The sequence below is a fragment of the Pelecanus crispus genome, chromosome 13 (genome assembly GCF_030463565.1).
Source record: "Pelecanus crispus isolate bPelCri1 chromosome 13, bPelCri1.pri, whole genome shotgun sequence".
NCBI classification, from domain to species: domain Eukaryota; kingdom Metazoa; phylum Chordata; class Aves; order Pelecaniformes; family Pelecanidae; genus Pelecanus; species Pelecanus crispus.
Window position 1 is genome coordinate 19,239,799 of NC_134655.1, and position 25,004 is coordinate 19,264,802.

Below are 25,004 nucleotides of genomic sequence, written 5' to 3' on the forward strand. Positions count from 1 at the left end.
ATTCTTTTTGCTTAGTCAGAAATTTAAAAAATAGCACCAAAGAGTAGGACCGTGTTCAGAGGTTAAGCATCAGCATTAACTGTTTCATTTTGCTTCTCTGGGCTCAGTCTAGAGTTTATCCATCAAAGGAAAACCGGGACATTCATGTTCTAGCCTGAAATAGGACCAGAACCTATTCCTGCTTCATTTTTCTGAGTGTCTTTACATCATTAATAGTCACTGCATACACTTGAGGTCAAGGAGCTAATGAGAGCTGCATGGCTTATGCTGTGTATCTGTCTGCTGTTAGTACAAGCCACATCTGTTGCACTGGCATTATTCTTTTCACCAGCACCTGAATCCTCTTTAGAGCTATCTCACAGTTTTGCTTCTATGTAGAGTTTTTAACTGTGTGACCTGACTTTCTGTAAAGGTTTAGTTGCTTGTTCATTTAGATCAGATTCAGAATTCATGAAAAGAAAGATGGAAAAAGCTATGTTTCTGTCAAGCTCAGTGTAATAATGATGATGATAGCAATAATAATAAATTCACCTGCTAGGTTACCTAGCTAGAGTTTAGCTGGGCTTTGTGCTTTAAAGTCTATTGTCTAGGCTTACAAAAACATAGATACCTTGAAAAGCAGGTAGGCACAGTAGCTAACTCCCATTGGAATAAATACAGGCTTGTCATGAAGCTTTAGTAGAGAAAAGAAAAAATTGCTGTCTGTACGTTCAGTCTCTTGAAAACTTGACCCTTCTCTGCATCTATTTTTTTTTCTTCTGTATTGAGAAAATCTCTTTAAGCATTATAAGATTTGGGAATTTGGGGAATGTTAACTTTCAGCATGTATCTTACCCTTTTTGTAATCTAAGGTTGTAGCAAGAGGAAAAATACAGTAGACCCAATTATCCAACTGTAATCACATATAATTATGCATTTCATGTAATGTAATCAAGCATTTCATTTTAGCTTTTATCGTTATTTCATGTCAACAAGCTGCTTCTTGTCACTGTCGTCTGTTTACCAACAGATGGCAGCAAAGGATCAAAAAGTAAATTTGGTTTATTTTGTTTGAACAAATAATTATCTACCAAGGAGCAATCAAATATCACTGAAGGCATGTTTTCTTCATCTCAGCAATATAAGATAAATTTTTAAAGATGCTTTTTAGTGATCAGACAACAGAAGAAAAATAAAACTTGTGATTATTTTTCAAGGTTGTTTTTAAGCTCATCTATCTGTTAATGTGTATGCTTCAGACTGAAATTCTTTCTAATATAAAACATTAAGGAACACTGACATTCTGTCATCAGCATGCACAAGGAATGAATCATAGTCTTTGTTTTTTCACTAAAATCTATATTTCAGATAAGCTTATGGCACATGACAGTTTCCATGGAATTTCCTGACACGGAGGCCCAGGTTTACAAATGCTTCAGGAGCTTGGCTTCCTGCATGAAGTTCCCAGCATATTTTCCTATTCTGCATGGATGCTCAGGAAAGAAATTTGCAGTAGACAGTATTTTTGAGTGGAGAGCCACAGGAATAGTTGAGAAGAAACAAACCAGATACACACATGAAATCCTGTTGCTCTCCAGAACTTAGGTGCCTACCATCTACCACAGAAGAATTACCTTCACCTCCTGGACAACCTTTGGCAAGAGACTTAAGGCAGCACAAGTAACCAGAGCCTGAAGTTGTAGGTGGCTTCCAGTACTGAAAGCATTGTTGCAGGTCAGCTGAGCTGTGTAACTCATATACCTTCTAGCTTGGTGGCAGTGCCACACTGGTGTGGTTGTACTCCTTCCAAACAAAAGCTAGAGTTTCTGTAGACAAATGCGTTATTCCCTGTGTCTGTGTGAATTTGCATTAGGACTTTTGGGCAGCTAGAGATTACTGCAGGGCTGGGATGTATTTTGTGATGTCCTATAGCCCATGGAAGACTACACTGTGCTTTACTTTCAGAATACAGGGGTAGATGGTGGTGGTTCCAGCTGCATCCAGCTGCCAAATCCAGCAGTTGACAATCTGGTTTGGGCTGGTGGAACTAGTACTTAAAGCTGCCTTTTCTCTTTCTCTGATCACTCTGTTTCTTTTTCCTCTTTTTTTTTTCTTTTTTTTAATCTCTCTTCTCTCTGTACCCAGTGCCTAACTACTTTTTCAATCACCCTAGTCTTTTCATGTTGCCTCTTTGCTTTCCCTTATCACATACTGCTGCTCTCCTGTTTCTGCTGTGTCTTTGTCGCCATTCCAGTGCTGCAAGGAGGCACTAGCAATATTAGAATAATGATGTAATTACATCTTTAGTTCCCTTTCCCATCCTTATGGCTGCCAGCTCCCAAGAGCAGCAGGTCTTGCAAGGAACCAGCAAATCATGGTGGTGCTTACTGCCTTGTGTACTGTACCAGTAAAACCAGTACTGGAGCTGCTGAGGTACAGGTTAGAACAAATTTTCAGAAAGTGACAGACTTTGGTTCAGTTTTAAATCAGCTAGGGGCATACATATTCACATATTCCACCTCCTTGGAGAATGCCCAAGCCATAATTTTAAAGGCTACTGTGTCACCAGTAAAAGAAATGTAATATATTCCTGAGGTGAAAAACAGGGTACAAAAGTAATGAGAATATACACTTGTATGACAGAATTCAGTTCTACTCTGTTCCAGGGTCCATTTCTGTATTTTATCTAGTAGTTGCTTGACTAACCCACTTGGCTGTGATTTAACTACCGAAGTATGTACACTACATGTAGTGTCTTTGAGGAGCTGGGCATTATGGCAGTGTATTACACAAACCAGATTGAAATACAAACATGGTGTAACTCAGTTAACATCTGTATTACAAGAAATCTTTTGAAGGTTTGCTTTACAGGTAAGGGAATGAGCTGAAAGAGTCAAGTATTTTAAGCATTTTTCTTAGTATGCATTTTCCAGTAGCTAGTATAGGACCAGGATAATTGGTTCTAATCTGAATGTTAACATTGACATTATTATTGTGCTTGACAGGAAATGAGGACTAATGACTAAAACATTGATAAATTGAATAAATTGATATAAGTCGTATTTAATTTGCTTATGTGCTATGTACAGCAGTGAAATATTCATGTCAGTCTGGGTTTGTACCGTTATGTCTGCAAATTGCTCCTTTTTTTGGTTATATAAAGCATCCTGCTTTGCAAAGGCACATAGCTACATCTGAAAGTTTTGTTGACATCTAAACAGGTATATTTTGTAATACTACAGTTATTAAGTATGATATTTCTATCTTGCTACTTTGAACATGGTTCTTTTTCAGAACCACAGAACACACTGGGTTTTGTTCACCTTAAACAGAGCTGATACTGTAGAAGAAGGAGGGGTGGGGACTTTACAGTTGAGTTTGCAAAGCAGTGAGTCAGTCAGAGTTGATATCATCTGTTACAGAGAATTTGTTCGTTAGTGTGAATGTTCGCAAGAGAGAAGATTGTCTTTTTTTTTTCCTCGTACAAGGCAATTCTATCCATAAACACATAAACTTGTAATTTCTTAGTTTTTGAGAAAGAGATGCCATAAATACACTTAGGAAAAAGTTCTGATTGTGCTGTGCTAATAGGTTTACCATTATACGAGGTCATTACCTATACAGCTGCCAGTACTGTAGTGCTGTCTTTGGTGGAGGGCTCCAAGAGTAAGAAATACGAGATGATATGTGTATATATATGACATGTATTTGAGAGGCCTGATCTAATAGTGAACCACCCAAAATGACAGTGGTTCATCTTGAAAACATACTTCAGCCTTGATCATTTTTGCCTGAAAATACTATGTTGAATAGTAATGTAAACTTATACTAGTTATAATGAAACATCATTTTTTTGGAGATAGGAACAATAATTTAGATAAATGATCTCATGTTTCTAACAGTTCTTTCTTTGAAAAGTTACAGCAGAAAGAATGAAAGTTGCAGAAAAATATATAGCAAAGTAGGATGAAGGGGGAGTAACAAAGAGAAGGGAAAAGAAAAAAGGAACGCGATGGCCTCTGTGTGCTGGGTGGGGGTAAGATGCATTTGAATTTCAAACATCCCCAATGGCTTTACTCAGCAGAAATGGTCTGCATCTCCTTTGTGTAAGTAATATCTCAGCAAGCCTTGGAACAAATCCTCACACCCTACTGACTTTTAATACTTAGCAGAAAATGAGTTGCTGAATAAAAGATGCGACAAGTTAAAAGGGTCTTTTCATTGGGAGTCAAAATAAATGCTGCACAGAGTTGGTGCTTTTGCTGTCAGGAGCAGGTGAATTACGTTTCCACTCTCATCCCATCTCACACAACTGCTTACAGCTTTTCTAACACATACCTGGGGATCTCTCTTCATGTGAAACTTAATCCATTTATGTGGAGGACAGTTAAGAGACTAGTCTGCTGCTCATTAAGGAATGTAAAAGGAAGCCTAGGATAAGGAACACGTTTTAAAACAGTACTCAGGAGAGGAAAGAGGTAGGCAGGGGATTGGAGTGTGAGTATTAAAACAGTTTCAGCTGTCATTATTTTTTATTAAGCATTGAGAAGTCTGAGGAGACTTTATAATAGTAACGATTTAATTCTCTATCTGGTTTAGGGACCGAGAGAGAGAATTTGTTTTAAAACACTGAAGTGAAAAAGAGTTGCATTGTGTTTCTAAAGGGCTAGAAAAGGTACAAAAGGGAGGCTCTGAAAGCTAGTAAAGTCATTGATTCCTGCCCTGCCCCCTCCGTTAAGCAATCATTAACTGAAAGCACCAGAAAGGCTCTAGTATTTTTATAAGGGTAGATCTAGATTAAGGTTCAGCTGTGCTCAACTGGCAGTGTGTGCAGAGCTCACCGCGTGGAAAAAATGTTGGTAAGGTCTCTAGAAAATTCCTTGGAGAAAATGAGTTTGAGAAATCAGTAGTTCACTGAAAATAGATTGTAAACATTTATGACAAGTTAAAAGAATTTCTATGGCAGGTTGGCAGCCTTATGCCCTTGAATTATTGCATGAAAATAATGCATTCTTTCATTCCTGTAGTAACCTGCAAATGCTCCTTTTAAATGTTTTATTTATTACATCAAATTCTTATTTTCATAATCCTAAATGCCAGTCTTAGAAGTCTCTTGTGACAAGTATGATTGTAGCATGATCTGCAAAAGAACTAACATTTTTAATACCTAAAATTATCTTATATCTGTTGTATGTTGTCATAATGCAACAGCTCACTGTAGCAGCAGTAGTAAATCTAGGTATTAAAGACAGCTTTTTGTCCCTGGAATCCAGAACAGGTCAGTTTTACTTTAGATAGCGCTGATAGCGCTTTTCTGGCTAATGAAAAAAACCCCAAAGAAACCAAAACCACCTCCAACAACAAAAAAACCAAACCCAAACCCATGCTTTATTCAAATTAAATGTAGAAATTAAACTTCTATCAGTAGAAGGAAACATAGACAATGATATTTTGTCTTCCCAAAAAATGCAATTCCTACAGAACTATTGTTAACTTTCCTTAAAAAACAAACAAACAAAAACCAACACAGAGGCTGAAATCTATATGTATGTTATGAAATGCATTTAAATGTGTATGTTTTATCTGGTAGACCCTGGAATCTGTGACACCCACACTGCATGGTTGGTCTGTGAACATAAGTCCAGTATGTTAAAAATGTTTTGGATTTGCATGACCTCAGTGCTGTCAGCACAGATTAAGTCCGCTGTGTTGCACACATGCTTTCGTGTCCTGTAGTCTGTATAGCTAACCTTGAACGTGGGAGGAAGGAGAACATGCATGGAGAACCCATAGAGCCTGCTGACTATTGTTGAGGCAAATTCACATCTTAATTGCTTAGAAGGAGGACTTAGGAGACTCAGTGCTTAACAGTAGAATTGGGAAGAGTCAAGTCAACAGCACAGGCTTTTAGTCCACACCACTGAAATACTTTGTTGCAGGTTTCTTAACTTTGCAGGCTCATCCTCAAAGTCTTGCACTGTGACTTCCCCCCACCCAGCCTTTGAGTTGCTGAAGGTTAGTGAACAACTTCATTCTTTGTTCCTTTCTTCTTTTCCCTGGGTCTTCCTCTTGCAGTAATTGTCTATAAGTAACAGAGTTTGGTGCCAGATAGCAACAATAGCAGAAACTTTCTAGGAAGTAATTAGCTCAGTAGAGATTTTTTTTTTTTTTCTTTTTTCTTCCTGAAAAGACTTACTGTTTCCTTTTTAGATGAGAATTTACAGATCCAGTTTTGTAGTGGGTAGCAATTCTGAAACAATCTCATAGTTCAGAGATATGTTTTAATTGACCTGTGTACAGGAAAAATGAGTGTGAGTTCTAGAATCTTTTGAAAAGCCATAGACATACAAAGTCAAGAGAGATAATATGGTTGCCATAGACACAATTGCATATTCTCTTCTGTTTACTGCACTGATAACTCTTTTATTGAAACCCAGGAAAAAAAAAAAAACTGTGGAAGTTCTGAAGTCTGTTGTCCTTGCTATCATAAGGAGACTATTTTCAGAGCTCTTCAAACCACTAATTACCATAAAGAGATTGTCCCACAGAGCTCCAGTTAAATATTTGCATATGCAAGAATACATTCAAGATCAATATGTAATTATGATATGCATAGAAAGATTTCATAGTCAAATTTAGTAAAAACAGATGGACCTGCTACATATGGCTAGTACAGATTTAAAGTTAGTAGGAAAAGTATAATTTCTATAGATACACAACAAGAATGTAAGAATCCTTATTATTCCTTATCAGGAAGACAGTATGCTAATTCATCTGAAGTCTGCTGCTTTCTTCTTTTGTACATAATACCTAAAATGTCAGTAAGAGTTGACGCATATGTGCGTGTGGGGTAGAGAAATCTAGAGAAGCTTTTCTCATAGTTTTGCATGTTATTCTACTAGTAAAATTCTCCATCAAATCACTGAAAGATATAATCTGTTCTTATGCTGTTTGGATGTCGTCACAATATCCACTAAGCCCTTGAAAATTCTGTTGATTGGAAATAGATGTGAGAGAGAGATATTTTTGAAATATCAAAGGGAAGACTTCATTTTGTCTAACATAAAGAGAAAAAAACCCAGACCATTCATTTTAAACCTTTGGTAACTGGAAGCTTGCAAGGATATTATTGCTTAAGAAAAACTTGACAACCCAACATGTAGGGATTTAGTAGGTAACTCCATTAACTCTAACGGGAGCAGTTCAGCTAATCTCTGACATTGCAACTAGACTGCTGACAAGCTCAGCTGTTCTTTCAGATGAGGGAATTGTGGCAACTGAAAAGGTGATAGTGACATAATGAAAGATGGTGTCTGGAGGAGTTAGACAGGATTTTTTTCATTAACATTAAAGAGCTCTTGCTATTCATTAGGCAACTTGCCCTCAAGACCACGTGAGAATTGTCACTCATAGTATCTTTTCATAAGAAATGTATGTATTGTATAGAATTGCGTTTTATCTGTTTCCTTATGGAGTTTCTGCACAAAAGCAAAATACAGGCAGTTTGGGTTTTTTGTTAAAAGAATTTATTTTATCCTAAGTTTTAAAGTGATTGACTAGAATTAGAAGGCCTTTTACTGTTATACTCAAATTAGCGTACCGTGTCCTGAGCAGTGGTGGTGTCAACATTCATATGTAAGAGGCTGCTCCAGACCTCAACAAAAATGCCGTTTCAACTTTTCAAGGCCAGCTTCACTTTCCTGATGTGCTTGCACTATACTGTGTTTTCCTGGTGTTATACTCCACACCAGCATCACTGACATGTTGGTAGGGTTAGTCCTTGGTATTAAAACTGGTATTAACACTATTAAAAACCAGAAGTGGTTTCTAGTTACACAAGTAATGTTCAGGAGGGCTGAAGATGAGACACTTATCTCAGCTGGGCAGTGAATTACTAGATCGCTCAAACCAGCAACAGGACAAGCAGTTGGCCAGACAGAAATTCTATGGCCCAGTTACCAGTGTCCATTCTGTGCAGGACTACAGATCTTCTGCCTTTTGTTCTGACCTCTAAAAGGCTGTTGTAGAATATAGGTGGTCAAAAGCAGGAAACACTAAATGCGAATGCCTCAAAATAAGGACATATGAAATTGATTGGCTTCCGGTCCCTCTTTAAACTATGGCTAAAATACTTGCCCAATTAAAAATGCATAATAGATGTATGATAGGCTATACCAAGTAGCTAGAGGGAAGATACTAAGTGGTTGCGAATTGAAGCCATCAGTCTTTGCCGTGACTTCAGTTAGCAGGACACCGCCATGTGCGTTGACCATCAGTACTGGTCTCCTGCTTGCCCTTTCTGTGTAGCTTGAATAAAGAATCCGAATTAAGAAATGTCACTGGAATAGTGCCTTGTGTGGCCAGAGGAACGGGTGCATCTTCAAGGGAACAACCAAGAGTAGCCAGGTTTAAAAAAGATAAAATGAAGCTAGATAGAGCCTTTTCTAGTTCAGAAGCATTTTGTTGAGTAAATTGCTGCACAGATGAGTGAGGGCATGCCATGTTTGCTCAGGCTTACATGGCATCACAGATTTACACACTTGCTGTGAGAATTACAAAACACTGAAGTGTTTCTTCTGCTCCTGCTGTTTTGAAGTTTATTTTGAAGTGCACCAAACTTCATTCCTGTCTGAAGTATTCTTTGATAATAGCAAAGCAAAAAATATTATTTCAGAACTTTATCTGTATATCTTGTAATTTTAGAGAAGTCTTGCTTACAAACAACTGTGACCTTTTTATTCTTTTGAAAGTATTCCTAGCTAATGAGAGGCATTTGTTGTTACCAGTCTCATCTCCTATGCAAACTAGATTATTCTGATGGGATTCTGTTTGGTTTATGCATTTAAGGAATGAGCTTGTAGGAACAGACAAGAGAAATGAAACTGAGAATTAGTTGGTTCTTAGAGATACATTCAGGATAGTGTTTCTTCCGCAAGACCCAATTAAAATAAGAAATGGGTTTTTTCCCCCTTGCTTTCTTCCTTTTGTTCCTTCATCACATTCTTCCTTTTAAAGTGGCAGTTATAATTATAGGGGTGTACATGTAGTCAATATGGAAACTTTCGCCAAAATCAAGTCCCAGAATTGGAGGGAATGCAGGAAATGTCACATTAAAGAGTGGCTAGAGCTAATTTTGCTATATTTTTGTTTTGTTTCAGATATTATTTTGGGTACGTTGCTTGAAGGTTATAAAATAATTAAATCTTTAATCTAAAATTGTGATTATCTAGGAGTAGAATAATAGGAAACTATTTTATCTCAGTAGAATTACATGAATACGTGGACTGCTATTTAAAAAAATGTGTCAAAGATACGCTGCAATGTATAAGGTTATACTTTTGGTATTTAGGATAAGTAAAATATGTACACAGTGTATGTCTTGTTACACCTACTCTTTATGGGGCAAAAATAAACCTTTCTCTAGATACAGATTGCTACCCTCCTCCATTAGTCATATCTAAGCTTGTATTTTAATTTCTTCTTCCATTGTGTTTACCACTGCATTTAAATGTGGAGCTGTACTGTGATGTTCCAGTTGTTTTTTAATTGGCTTTATTATCCATTGTGTAGGACTTAATCAGTTCTATTGGATGTTATCTGCAGGTGCCTACAGTAAAGGCATATTACATTGATTTTTCATTTTTCACATCAAATCAACTGCATACATATAGTTGTTGTTGTGTTTGCTATTGACAACAGGGTTATTTACAGGCACTCACTCGAAATGTAACATATATCAGGACAATTACAGACTCCATAGTATAGATTTATTAGACAGCGAATAAGAAGATAGTAACTTGTGGCAGCTGACTAACAAAGATGAAGGATTCAGAGGGTGTGAAAAGCTTGGGAAAAGCATTCCACATTGGTGTAAGAGTTCTCCAGCTGAAGGTAAATGTCTGCCAAGATACTTGGTGATGAGTGAGGTACAATGCTGCATTCCTATTCTGAGTATTCTTATGCAGGTGAGTATTTGATTTTGTCAAACTGTGGGACAACATACTATCTTTCATGTTGAGAATTTTATAAAACCTGTAAAACCAGTTAAATTCCAAAGATAGGGGACTTTGGAGGTAGCTGGAGAAAATGTGTATGGATACTAATCATAATTTAAAATTCAATAGTGCATTTTCACTGTGTACACAAAAAATTCTGGCAATTCATCTTAACTGTGAAGAAAGGTAAAAGAGGTAAACCTGAAAAGGCAGACGCAATGTGTAGACAATCCTAACATCAAACATCATCCTGTCATCACTGACTGTATTTTTGTCCTCTAGAACACTGTGTCACAGAACACTATACCTGTATTTTCACTTCAGAAATTACAGATTCAGGTGCCAGCTGGCCATCTGACCAGAGCTTCTGGGGGAGGTGAGCCTTTGCCTACAGTTTGGAAGTGGCCAGACTTGAAAACTACACTTGTGTCTAAATTTAATATAACAAGTTTTAAATGGCCTATTTTAAATTGTGCTTCCTAGTTGCTCTTCCCCCAGAGAGCAGTATTCTATGCAAAATGGATAATTTTTTCTCTTGTGGTAATTGTTTATCAAGGTTTCCAAGGTAATCGTAGAAAGATTCTCTCTGCAGTCTTATTTCTGATGCTGTGGTCTACAGCTAGGTATTATCTGTTCCAATTTTTTTTTTTTCCTTCCATGTAGTAGAGGTTAATAAAAATCTACAGCCCAATTTTGCACCCTGGTTTTTTTGGTTTTTTTTTTTTCCCCTGTTGGTGAACACAAAGTGGATTGATTAGAGTCACACAACCATTTGGGAGTGTAGCTGCATTTTGACTGAAGAAAAGGGTTGTAATCAAGCAGGCTGTCAGTGGACACTAAAGAAATGCTGCAAACAGTCCTGTATTTGTGTTACATTTTCTTTCTAGGCCTGACTGTTCTTTTAAACCATGAATAACTTCTTTTCTCTTGCTTTAAGTTCTTATCAAAGTGTGGAGAGGTTTGGAATGGTTTAAAAGTCAGGTTTTACATAAAATCACCTGTTTCAATTGACTACAATACGGAAGAAAATAATTTTGGTAATGTGTAAAGACTTGCTTAGCTTGATCAGGAGTCCAGCAAGGGTTTTGTCATCTTTGAGGTATTTTGGACACCAGTGAATTTTCTTAGAAGGCAGTCAGTGTTGCCCATGAATCTGTGAAAATGGTTTTCCTTTGTCTTTGAAAGCACATCTGTACAGCCGGATACAGTCTGGCCCGTACACTGAATTGCTGGCATGCTATGAGTAGCTTTTACCTTGCATCGTTTAGAGATGCACTATTTCTACCCAGTCTCTTTGTAGGAGTGCTGAAAAAGAAATCTGTTTTAAGCTCCATTCGGTTAGAAAGATCGATGTTGGAGAGATTTCCCTGTCATAGAGAAGCCACTAGCCTCTGCTCGCTGTATACCCTTGAACAGGGTTAGGTATTGGGTTGCATCAGTATAATGCATTACTCGTTCTGATTAAAAAAGCAGTACATTTCATTGCTTAAATGGAATTTGAATAACATTGTTGAAATCAATAGTAGCTTCTTATCCATATAAAGATAATTGATCTTTTTGAAGCTCTTTAAATACAATGAGTATTTGATTGTGTTTCCTTCCATTGTTCAGCCTAACACGTTAACATAGTAAAATTAAATGTTGCTTGTAAAATGACTGTAACATTCAGTGGTTTTCACTTTTACAACACTTCCTTGTGGTCTGTTTTAGCAGGTTAGCTGTAAATGAAGATAAGAGCTGCTGCTTTGAAATGGGCAATCTAGCAAGCACGTTTCTTTGCAGTGTACAGAAATCAGTCACTTCTGTGGTCATCCTACAGTATGCACTTCACACTCCGGCATTATTGTTTTTCATATTTTCTGATGTTAGTCAGATACCGTTGTTAATCCCTCTGTATCTATCTGATCTGAAACTTAAAAGTTTGGGACTGGAGATGCAGAGTATCTTTTATATTTCAAAAATATATATATACACCTTAATCCTTCATTGACCCAGAAATGTACAGTTCACTGCGTAAGTATGTTAGAAGCATGAAGCAGAAGTAACCTGGGAGATTGGTGAGAGCACAGGTTTTCAGACTGTCTTTTCCCTACAATGATATGGTAAAGAAACAGCTTCAGCTAGTGTGTGATGGGTGCCATCCTCTTCCCACTCACAACATTAGTTCCTGCTAGGATGTAATGAAGTACAGAACAAGAGTCTGCCTTGTAACATTACTAAGAGGCAGTTTTTCTTATATATCCTATTTCTTTTAGTATTCAAGGTGTTCTACAGATTTTTAACTGTTAAGACTGTTAGAAAAAATCCCACATCTTTTGTTTTAAAGTCTGAATTTTCATTCATTTCATTTATATTTGTGTATACTAAATATCAAAGTTTGGTGTTGTGTATTAGTCAGAGCAGAGGGTAAAGGTCTTTGAAATTTTCACAGTGAATCACCTCCCACAAACAGCTGCCAATGTTAATCCATTAGCAGTTTCCCAAAAGAGTGCAACTTATTTTAATTTATTTTGATCAGTTAACTATCACCTCAAACTTTTTAGTTTGCTTTTGCTCTCCATTTATCTCAATCAATCAGTTGGTCTTTAAACTTAAAACCTACTATGATCAGAAGTAGAGCCCTATCAATCTGCACTACAGCTACTCTGTATTTTGTATCACTTTTTATGTTTGAAAAATTATACAGCCTTTAGACTAAGGGGGTGAAAATGTCGTTGAAAATTTTAAATATGTGTTACAGTCTGGAATGGAAGGGGAAAGCAAATCTTTTCTATGCCATACATGCTGAAACTTTTATCCAAAGATTTTCTCTTTTTATCTAGTACTAATAAATTTTACATTACCTTTCATCCCACTGCAGGTAACAAAATTTATCACATACACTCTGATGGAGCCTATGGCTGATGAAGCGGTCTTGTTACTGAACTGATAGTAGCTGATCACCACTACCGTGCATATGTTCTGTCAGGTAAGCCATACAATTACTAGCTGGCCTGTGAAAATACTGCCATATTTCATCTCAACACAAACATTTTGAACTAGCATAGCAGCAAATAATTGGTGCGTAGAAAATGACAGAACTTCAGAACTTCCTGCAAAAGGTATTTGCTTAAGCGCAGAAAGTGTTAGCAAACAAGTTAATATAAAAAAAGCTGAAATTAATTATTCACTGATACTGTTCAAGGTCACAGGATATGGTATCCCAGTGGAGATGAGGTGGGCACAGGTCCCTGTCCCCACATCTGGCCAGCAGCGAGTCTGGACATGTGTTTGCAGTAGGTGCAGCTCACAGAGCTTTCCGAGCAGCTCAACGCAGGCAGAAACATTCAGCGCTCATCCGGACACAAACAGGATCGAAAGCCTCATCTGGCTCCCTTCTCCGACTGATCGGGCTGAAGGTCTGTTGGATGTTATATATGCGTATGTATGTACACAATGTGCATCTCCAGTCACGGGTATTGGTCAGGCCCGCCTGTGGCTGGCCCCGGGATCTCTGGTGTCCCCAGCCGCTGGCACCTGGGCGTACGAGCCCCGCAGCCCCACTCCAGTTGCTAGTACGGAGCCAAGTGATCATTAGGGAAAAACCCCTGTACAACTGAGCAAGCTAAAAGAGAGCTTCAGGCTGGCCAAGAGGAGTTCAACTGAAGGCTGACAAGCCTGATGCCTGAGGCTTTACAGAGTCAGCACAAAGCCCGTGGCCTGTAACTAGGCGATGGCAGTGCTGTACTTGCCGGGCTGCACATTACGGTATATACAGGCAAGGTAAGCTGAGCAAGAGTTCTCAAGATTATAAAATAATGCCTGTTCTGGTGGAAGAGGAGAATTTTGCCCGGAAGCATACCATTCTAAACGATTCTATGATTCAGCTTAGTAGTTTTGGTTAAGCATATTCAAACATGTACTGAATTTGGCACCATAATTTGGCAACAGATTCCGCTGAAAATATATGCCATGCTGTGCACTGCAAACTTGCTCAATAAGGTAGCGTATTTGTAATAGCATGGTTTAGCACTGTGGATTATTTGGTCTTCAGAAGTAACCAGAAATCAGCCAGTCCTATTGCAGCTCTTTTTTTTAAGCTTACATTGCAAATCCAGCGTGACCTACGCAAAACAGTTTGCTGGATGATGATGATGATGAGCTTTGCTATAAACAGGAAAAAGCAGTGGTTCTGAGGGGTTTTATAATGTTTATCAGTAGGAAAACAGAAGTGGCAATTGCGTTTAATTGCCCAATAATTTTATTATTCAAAAGATGGAATTTACAGGAAGCAGCTGCAGTTGTAACTGAACCAGCTCTTTTAATGTGTTCCTGTTTTTTCCTGTATTATATTATTAAATGGCGATAAGCTGCTGGCTTCAATCAAATTTTCAAATACAGTAAGAGTTGGATTTGTCAAGCCCTGTGATGAATACTCCAGTACTCTCACTGAAAGAGACCTTTGCATATTTGATGGTTTTGAATTGTCTATAGAAATCTCATTCCTTAAATTAAATCAACTTTCAGTCTTTGTTCTCTCAGTACACAAGAATTTTAAGATTCATAACCTGTTTCTCTTTGGTTTTTCTCCCTTTGTAGTCTTTCTCCCCATCTCAATTTTGTTATTCAGTGTGTAAGAAAATGCAGCCCCACAATGAACATGCACTCTGAATTAATTAGCTACTTTCTGTAAATATAAATAAATGACAGCAAGATCAAAATGAAAAGCAAAAAAGGGAGGACTAGCTACTGTCACACCCGTAGTGTTAGTGTTCCTAATTTTAAAAGATGTTTTAAAAGGTACTGCAGTTCCTGTACTGCTGAACGGTGCCCACTGTCAGTGACTCTGCTCTCATGCGGCACGGGCCCGGACTGCAGTTGTCCCCGAGGGTAGCACAGAACCTAAAGCAGATGCATGGTTCCTTCAAGCATCAGATCGTCTTTGAAGGATTGTGAACAGCTATTTAGCTAATATGACTAATATAATCTGACTCAGCACAGATGACCAAAATTGTCAGTAGACCACAAATTCCCCTCAGCACTTTTGAGATTGTGTCGAATGTCACTTGGCCTGCTCAGCAGTGAAGAAACGAGGTGCCAGTTAACGTGCACGTTCATAATTCTTTCCCAATATGACAGGTTTTGCCAATGTTAGGCAAATGCAAACGCTCCCTGTGAGATCAGGGATGACTGTTTGTGAGAGAAACAGAATTTTGTGGAGCTGTCTTGTTCACTGCAGACTGAGACAAGAGTTACTGGTTTTGCTACTGTGCTTTTCAGGGCTTTTTGGTATTAGTCTTGATTTGCTGGCCTTGTCTGGATGAAAATCCCATTTGATACAATCTTAATTCACAGCTGGCAATAGAGTATGGAAAACCACAACACGGCCTGTTGCAGACCAAGCATATACTAAATTTGCAGCTTAAATATAAAAGATGGGAAAATGAGTATTTTAATTTGGTTATCTTCAGAGAGTTATGTGTTTATTTAAAAATAATGGTGTTCATAGTTTACAGAGCTTAAAATCTTGTGTGATGGTGTTTTATGGAATGTGAGGAAGGTAACAGTTTGCATCGTGTGCCGTGTTCTTCAGCCAACTTACCTATGTTCCACATTAATATTGAATAGGACTCCAGAGAGATATGTCTGTGCTTTTTGTTAATCTGGACAGGCAGTTATAAAACACTGTTGTAATTAAATTTCTCTTTTCATTTGAATTAAACAAATATTTTCCTTTGGAGAAAAGTAACAATTTGATGTTAATTGCTTCTATCTGTTTCTCAGCATTGTCAAATAACCTATTGTAAAAGCTACTTAATATTTCCAGGGGAATGCCATATATTGCATAACTTATTTCTTTTGCTGGTTATTTCATTTGATGGTTAAACGGTAATTGGAATGAAAGGAGTAAAGAAGCACTTGTGGGTTGGGAACCACTCAAGGGATTGAGAATCTAAAGCAGAACAATGATTTAACATTTTTTCTTTTGTTAGGCTTTTTCCTTTCATATGTGAATTACATGTGAGTAAGAGAGATTATAGGGAGAAAAATAAAGGGAGAATGCAGAACTCATTTAGATTCAAAGTCACTGTGCCTAATAAGCAGACAGAAAATCTACAGACTGTCTAATCTTTACAGTTTGTTCTTAGCCTTAGATGTTGTAGAATTCACAAAATCATCCCAAGAAAGGAAATTAGCCTATTAAAAATGAGAAAATGCAAAAACAAAGCTTCAGCATCATACCAAGAGATATGTGGCTTCTAGTTACTGTGGAAGGGGCAATCAATAGAAAAAGCAGGAAAGGAAGGAAAGAGCATCCGCAGCAGAGATTTCCCGGAATGAAAAATGTGCTTGGATTGTTACTTTATTGAATTTTGCTACTGTAGGACATATTAAAGGACAAATCAACTCTCAAGCATCCATCCAAAATATACAAGGTATTTGCATGTGAAAAGTGTCTCTAAATATATGTTCATTTTCAAATACGCAGTATCAGGAGAACTTATGGGCTATGTAAAAGGCAGTAAAGCTGGTTATTTGCAAATATTTATATATGTATATTTGTATGTCTTTTTTTAAAAGGTGTGGCTGGGCAGTAGGCAGGAAAGTCTCATTTATCTTGTCCTAGCTGCTGGGGTTGGAGTCAAGGAAGGTGTGTTTAGGGGAGAAACTGGTTCTTTCCTGAAAACAGCCAACCGTATTCAGCTTGAAGAATTTTCCTGGAGTACAGGATAGATTTGGCAGGGAGACACAGGGTAAATTGCATTTAGGAATCGGGCATCCTAACTGGAAGACCCCTGTGAGGATTAGAGGAGTTCCACCACAGGGCTCTGGGCATCTTGGACCTGTGGAGAGTTTCTGAGCCAGGAGTTACAGAACTATGAATCAAATGTTTTAGTGGAGAGGTGCTCAGCTGTGCACATGGCTGTCTTTGCAGGGAAGATAAAATTATCAATGACATGGTAACCTATCTGATTGTTCAGTGCGAGTGTGGATCAACCAGTGTCACCCGCATTTTTGAGGTGCAAAGTGAGACTTTTCCCTACATTTCTGGCACAACTTGAGTCTGTTCTCCCTGCTGAATACATGCTGGTTTGTGAAACCTAACTAGCTATGCTGAGCAAATGAACTACTGCTTTTCCAATTCATAAACCAAAAATCATGTACTATGTTTTTCACTTACAAAAAAAAAAAAAAACATTTCCAGATACTTAGCGGTTAATTATTTTACGTAAAAAATTAAAAGATACAGGTAAAATTCGAAGAAAGATAGTGTTTCAAAGTGGAAAAATGTAGATATGGCACTCCATAACATATTTGAAGTGTGTTCTATCTTTATTTCAGTGTTCTGAAAAAGAATAACCCTGACTCTCCTTTTGGTGTGATTTTTCTATTAACTGAATTCTGTCAATTTGACAAATGAGTGAAATTTTGCTGGGCCAATTTTGCATCTTTCTAACCAATGAAAGATGTGACTGGTTTTCTTTGTCCACCTTTACTCTTAGTCAGTATGGATTTGGGTAGTACCTGATTATAGTTCTTATTTCTGACCACCTTGTGGATATTCCTAGAGGCAGACACTTTTCTTGGGTAGTTGGTTCCTCAGACTAAGTGTTTCAAGCACTGGAGTGTTTGCCAGGGCTGTGGTTTTTTTCAAATTTTACCTCATTCTCAAGACTAAAAACTTCTTGCATGTTTTCTTCAAGGGAAACATGACAAGACAACCATGAATATAGGCCTAGCAAAAGAAGCTCTTCAATACAGAGAAAATGTCAGTTCATGATGGAGTGTGCTTTGAAAAATGTTCTTCATAAAACCAGTCTTGCTGTTTTTGCTAGCATTCTTACAACAGACCTTACGTGGTTTTTTTAACCTGATCTTCTTATGTGGTCTGCTATATGAAGAGCAGTCAAAAAGCTCTGCTTTATTCAAAGGCAAAGCAAAACAATCCATACCATTCCCCATTAAAAAAAACAGAGGAAGAAGCAGCTCTAACTGGCCTGTTTTATTTCATGTGAGTAGCTGAAGGAGCTGCAGACTGCACCACTCCCCAGTCTTGTACTACCAACTTAGTTTCTGTACAGATTCATCTTTAGTTAATATTTATATAAAACCTACCTACATATGGGAAATAACCAGCCCTGGTGATCCTCAGTGGCATTGTCACAAATCTTCTGGCATAATCTTTCCGAAGTGTCAACTTCTGTCCTAGCAAACGACTAGACTAATTCAGAGAGTGTGCGTAAGGATCACACTGCTGTTCAGGATGTGAAGTCCAAGTTTTTGAAATGTAATAGTATTCACAAAACACAGGAGCCCACAGTTTGATATGCAAATGGGTCTGGTAGGCTGGGATTCCATTTTTCTTCTTCTTTGATATGGAAAGTTGCTTTTAGCTTAAGTGGTAGTATTTATTTACTTGAAAAAAACCAATTTCAGAATGCCTAAGTGGTTCACAGAGGCATTTTTGCTTCAGTGAAATGGAAGGAAGCATACCTCAAACTGGGACGTTACTGTCCTGCATGCAAAACTCCAAGTTATTCTTGACATTTTTTATGTGAGGATTAAGAAAAACTAGATATGGTGGAGCATTTCTTCTCTTTCGTTAAAAATAATACACGTTCAGATACTTTTAAGGATTTCAATTAAGTATATTCACACTTAAATTGAAATGTTGCTGTTGTGTTTTCCTTCCATATTCACCTTTTAATTAGCTATAAGAAGCGAATACATATTTAATCATACCTTATTTTAGTAAGAGTATTTTCCAGAGAATTTTTTTTATCATCACTTCTGTCACTTTATAAGTCCATCAGGTGTTCAGAACGCTTAACTTGGTTTTCTGTCTTTTAGTGTACTAGTAATATAACTAAATACCCACCAGATGTGCATTTGCACCTTAAGGTGGATATGGATACAGAGCCAGAAATATAAGAGCCAGGAACATAACCCTCTGCGCTTGGATTTCACTTGCTCATGCAGGGAACTGCTGTAGCTTTCATTGCCTGCTTGTACTTTTCAGTCTCACAGTTGTTATTTCATTAGCAAAGGTTTTTTTCCTTCAGAGCTTTCTGTGCTCTGTGCATTTTTTACAAATTATTATATAGGCTGCTGTACCTCTTACAAATAAATAATCAAGTCCAAAAATATAGGTTAGCAATTAGAGAATTAAAAGTGTGGTTTACAGTTTCCGTTTAAGTCTTTATCCCAGTATGTCTGAAAGCTTTTTTGTACTATAGCCAAATCTGGAATAGCTCAATGGCCTGTTATAAGTAACAAGTAAGAAATTTGAAAACGGAAAAACTCTGAATAGATTGCAGTAGGTCAGACTAGTTGTACCTGGAACCATTATGCAGATAATGGCGTGGCCACGACTTCCTCATCTCGGACCAAACAAAACGTGGTCAGAACTTGTTTCTGAAGCAGGAGGAAGGATGCAGAAAAGCTTTACAAAAGTTTGTATACGAAGTTCTGCGCTGTTGGAAACTAATAGCTCGGTATTTTTTTAGTGTTTTTCAAAATAATTGTAATTGGTATTTGGAACAGTAATTTCTCTCTCCAATAGATGAGGGTGTTCTTTAGTCTTTGACACGGCCCTAGCCACACCCTCACAGCTGGCAATGTGCTGCAAAAGGATCAAATCATTAGGTGGAAGCAGTAGGTACGGAGGCCTCTACGGCAACTCTAAATGCAGTTTGGGGTTTCCTTGGTTCCCTTGGCGCAACAGCCTCATCACGCGTGCGGTTCGAAGCTGTGGCAGCCCGGGCCCTGGGGTGGATCCGCGTGTTCCCGCAGAGCCCGTGAACCAGGGAGGTCGGTTCAGCCTCCTTTGGGTGCCAGTTCGCAGTCACCAAACCCACCGTGTGACCTGACCTAGCATGTGGGGAGTTGGAACAGTCAAGCGTTTCCTTAAAAACTGCCGTACTGCTCTCAACTGATATATTTGTGTAGACACAGTCATACCCTTATGGATATTCTGTATAACAATGAGCATGGACGGGGAGACTGAATTTATATAGGACACGGCATCCTCTTTCTTTCCCAGCAAACTCTGCAAACTTTATCTAAAAGTTGCCTGTTTTTTGTTTGGTGAAAGGAGTCCATTTGGGTTTACATGTTTCTTTAGGTGAGGTCAAACCTTTTATGTTTTATAAATTTTTCTAAAAATTTGAAACCTTATTTGATGTGGGTGAATTTCAAGGGGGGCTGTAGAAACAGTTTGGTTTGTGAAATAATTAGTTCTTTTCTGCTTTGATATTTTATTTGCCTTGGTGGGATGGGACTGTGTTCTTGTTTTGACATTTTACAACTAATTCATACAAGAAGTAATTAAAAACCTGTAGAATTGGAGGATCCCTGCTCTAGAAATAGGTATTGTGCCCTAATGGAATTGAAGACCTTCATATAACTACTTACGAATGTGGTGGAAAACAAATGATGGCAATATATTTGAGCCTTTGTAACTACAACATCTAGAAGTTGTATTACATTAAATACCCTCCATTTTGCCATCAGGCTCAGGGCCCCTCCATACCACAAAGGTTCCGCTGCAGGAGACCATCTGACTCGTTCTCCGAACACAGCTCCACGCTGATCGCTGCGTGTCATTAAAGGTAATAACATATAGATCACCTGTCAGCAATAAGGTATTACGTGACTACTACAGGAGGAAGTCTTTGCATTGGAAGGAGAAAACTTTTAAAAAAATAAATGCCTAAGAAATTGTGTTACTTCAAAAGCAGGATACTTAATTGTGTACTTCAAAAGTAGGATAATGGCAACATTGGACATTGCTTTGAGTCGAATCCTGCAAGAGAGCGAACACAAAGTGTACAGCAGTTTGTGTCAGGAATCAGCACAGGTGAAAATACAGAGACCTTGGGTCACCTTGCTTTATTTTTTAAACACACTTGTGTGGTGATCGCACCTATTGCTAACTAGGTTAATAAGAGTAGAAAACAGTAATAGGAACATAATCTTACCCACTTAATCAAAGGAGAAAGTAAACTAGCATACCCTGTCAAAAAGTAGCACATTTAAGTGTAAGGTGTTGGAAGATGTCCAGCAGCAGAGGGGGATTCTCTGTCTGTTGTAACACGTGTAATTATCTGCCCGGAGGCGCAGGCACTAATAGAAGAGGTTCATTCTCTGGAGGAGAGAGTGGCTGAAGCGGAGCAGCTAGGAAACTAGAAGCTTTTTACAGGGATGTTGTGGATGAGACGATACTGTCTGTGAAGCATTTGTATCTTCTCATATTAAAAAATCCTCACATATTGTCAGCGAGTCAAACTGAGGTTCCTCTCTGAGCCAGAGATGGCAGCTCCCTTCACTGTCCGTAGCGTTCAGTTGTCTGACTCCAGCTGGCGGCTGCCTCTTTTGCAGGGTTTTCAGGTTTCACAAGGACTGCGTTTATGCCCTCCTTCGCGTGACGAGATTGGGAGAGCGATTTGGGAACAGGTTCTGAAATAGGTGATTAAACTAGCACTGGGAGAGTGGGCTGAAATTGAAGAACAAGAGTAGCTCCTGGGATCTAATAGTTTTGCCAGGCATGAGCTGGACACTGAATTTTGACTTCATAGCTGAAGTTGCTTTGAGATAAAAGTCTTTCAATCTTCCGTTAAGAAAATCGGCCCACCAAAATCTCACTGTCAGAGTCCTTCCCCTCCCCTACCAAGAGTGTGTGATAAATGTTTTCAGTAAAGGGTTTCAAATGATTTTTGCAAAGTCTCATAAATGTTCCATATGTCACTTTCTCTAAAATTATAATCTATTATCTCACTCAAGTGGAATAATAATGCATTGAAAAAACTAAATTTATCCCAGGTGCCCCAGCAGGTTGATTCTTCATTATGTGTTAATCGTTAATGGCAATTTTCCATGGAGCATCTGCCAGTTCTAGTAAGCAGAGCTTCCAGAAATGATATTTTAATTTTAAGCATAGACACTAACAAAAGATAGAGGCAGGGGGGAGTTTAATCAATACTTACTTTATATGTGTGTGTGTATGTGTGTAAACTATCTGGGCATAGATATTATTTCAAGCAACAGTACAAAATATTTTGATTTATAGACCCTAATTAAAAAAAAAAAAAATCTTGTGCTGTTCTAACTTAGTGGAATGCTTTTATTTCTAAAGTACTGAGTCTTCCCTATGGGTAAGGCAATGACAATTGTGTATATACACATTAGTAATATAATAATACTAGACAGTATTAAGGTTTAAGATTAGGATTGAGTTCAGTTGGTGTTGAGGAATTTCACTGTGCCACTTTGCTACAACATGATACAAGTCTGTATTTCAGTTCTTCCAAGGTAAAAGAAATGGTGAAAAAAATATTGAAGTAGGATAAAGATTAAAACTGTCTTCATTTTTTTCAGCTGTGCTATTCAGCACCGTCCACACTGTAGACTCAAATTAACTTGGTTAACGTGACTGCATGATGTTTTTGCTTTGTCCCATGAATTTAAATTGGCAGTTACGGTGTATTTTATAAATACACAAATGGATAATAGTAAGTTGTAATTGTTTTGAGAACTTAAAAATAATTGCAGTTTACTACATTTCTGAGTCCCTTTGGGATCTATTTTTGGGCTATGTCTGAACTGCAATCTGATGAAGTTCTTTATGCTCTCACATCTGAGTGTGTCTTTGGCTGTGTCCTAATTCCATCTCATTTAAGAAGATTTGAGTGTGCAAGGTGGGAGGAAGCAGTCATTCTATCTTTCCTGACCCCTGGTCTGTATAGTTATGTGACCAGAACCACAGCAGGTCAAGGCATAATCTTTCATGTCTCAGCATGTCCTCTGCTTTCCTTGGGATGAAGGTTCATGCTACAGGAGTAATATGTATCCAAGTGTTGTTTCCGTAGTGAAAAAGTACACTCCAGGAATGTATTCGCAAAAAATACATATTCTTTTTGTTGTATTATTAAAAAATGCTATACCTGTATTAAACAATGACATTATAGCAGGTAGATTTACCATGCATGTTAAAACTGTTCTTTAAATGATGTCCAGCCAATTACTCGGATAAGGAACAAAAGGAACAGTGTGTTCAGGATTGTAATTCCAGTGTTGTGCTAACTACTTTCCAAATACATGGAAACAAACACATTATTTTCCTGATTGTCTTCAGTCTAAATGGGGAAAGCAAATAGGTTGGAAATACAATTCTAAGAGAGATGGAGAGCAAGACTAGACATTAGAAAGAAGTTTTTTACCATGAGGGTGGTCAAGCACTGGAAGGGGTTGCCCAGAGAGGCGGTGGAGGCCCCATCCCTGGCAACATTCAAGGTCAGGTTGGACGGGGCTCTGAGCACCCTGATCGAGTTAAAGCTGTCCCTGCTCGCTGCAGGGGGGTTGGGCTGGATGGGCTCTAAAGGTCCCTTCCAACCCAAAGCATTCTATGATTCGATGATTCTAACGTGGTATGGCCAGTTGCGTTGATGGGAGCCATCGAGTCAGTGGTTACTGTCTACAAGTAAGGCTCAGTTGCTGATTTTTTTTTTTTTTTTTCCACCTTTGAAAGCTGAGTCATGGAATAGACAAAGGTGAGGGCACCCAAGATGAACAGTTAAAGTGGTAGCTCTGAATAGTGCTAACAGGTGGTGGGGATTTGAGGAAGTGTGAATAAGCAGTTACGGGCAGTATCATTTCTGTCTAAGTTCTTTTGTGGAATAAATTGTAAGTGGAGGACAATAAATTGAAAAATTAAACTACATTAAAAAAATCTATAAAATTGTGATATCTTTTTCTGTGTAATCTAACATATGTATATATATAAAGGTGCATAAAATAAAATAAAAAGTAAGTTTTTAAAAAGTGACTTGAAGAGGCTCCCGAATAAGAGTGTAATGATGTTACTTGACAAAAATTCAAATTAATTTCCTGATTGTGTCATTGAATCATGTTGTATGTTCCAGTACTACATTTTTTTTTCACATCCTTCATGTTCAGTATCAATTTCTGCTGTGAGCCTTGTTTATATTGTAGAATTTATAAGCAAGCTTTACTGTTTAAATGACCCAGATAATCAGGAAACTGATTATATAAAACATGTTAAAGATGATGGGAAGAAAAAGCAGAATATATTATTCCCTGTTTGTAAACTTCTACCTGTTCTTTTTAATGATAAATGTGTCTTTGAGTTGAATGGGATTCAACATGTGATAAATACGTCAGTATTTTCTTCATACATGGCCAATTTCCCTTGAAAGCCAGGAAGGCAGTGTAGTTTTTTCTAACAAATACTTTTGTCTTGTAATTTTTTTTTTCACATGAATGCAATCCAGACTAATGAATTAGAGACATATAAAAGAAAATGGGCGTTTAGTTTATAGGTGCTAACAGTTCAGTTTTCACGCTGTCTGAATAGAGGAAGAAAGGCTCTTCATTACAAGATAACAAATATCTTGAGATTTTCAAATGCTTATTCTGCTGAAACCCAAGACAAAATTTTGGGAAGGCATCCATGACAAAATAATCAGTTCTCTTTTTCCCATTTGCAATATGATTACATGCGTATGATTCTTATCCTGTCTGGAAGACAGCAGCCAGTTCCCAAGTTCTGAGTGTTTTTATTTGATACTCAAATTAATCATCAGTTTTGGCTTTTCACAGTCTGGTTGAAAAGAATTTGGTAGATATCTAGAGCATATATTTTATGCAAAAAAACCTGATTATGTTTCCAGTTCATGCAGTTTTGTTATGTTTGTAAGGAACTGGACAAAGAAGCAGTATAACCAAAGAGAATCAACTGTGGGAATACAGAAATTGTCAAGATGAGCTGTTTGGGACAGATCACAGAGCAATCATATCTCAGGTAATAAAGCTATGTTTTAATTCAGATTTCCAAGAGTGGCTGAGAGGATTTCTAGGCTAGAACAGGATCATGGGGAGTACTTTATGCAATCACGCTTCTGGATTCCTGTTTTTGTAAGCTTATATAGGAAAAATGCTGGGAGATCTTGCAATTTGTACCTCAACTTGGCTGTTTAGGTGGAACTGCTGAATATAATGTTAGGATTAATAGGAGGGGTTATAATGGTGAGA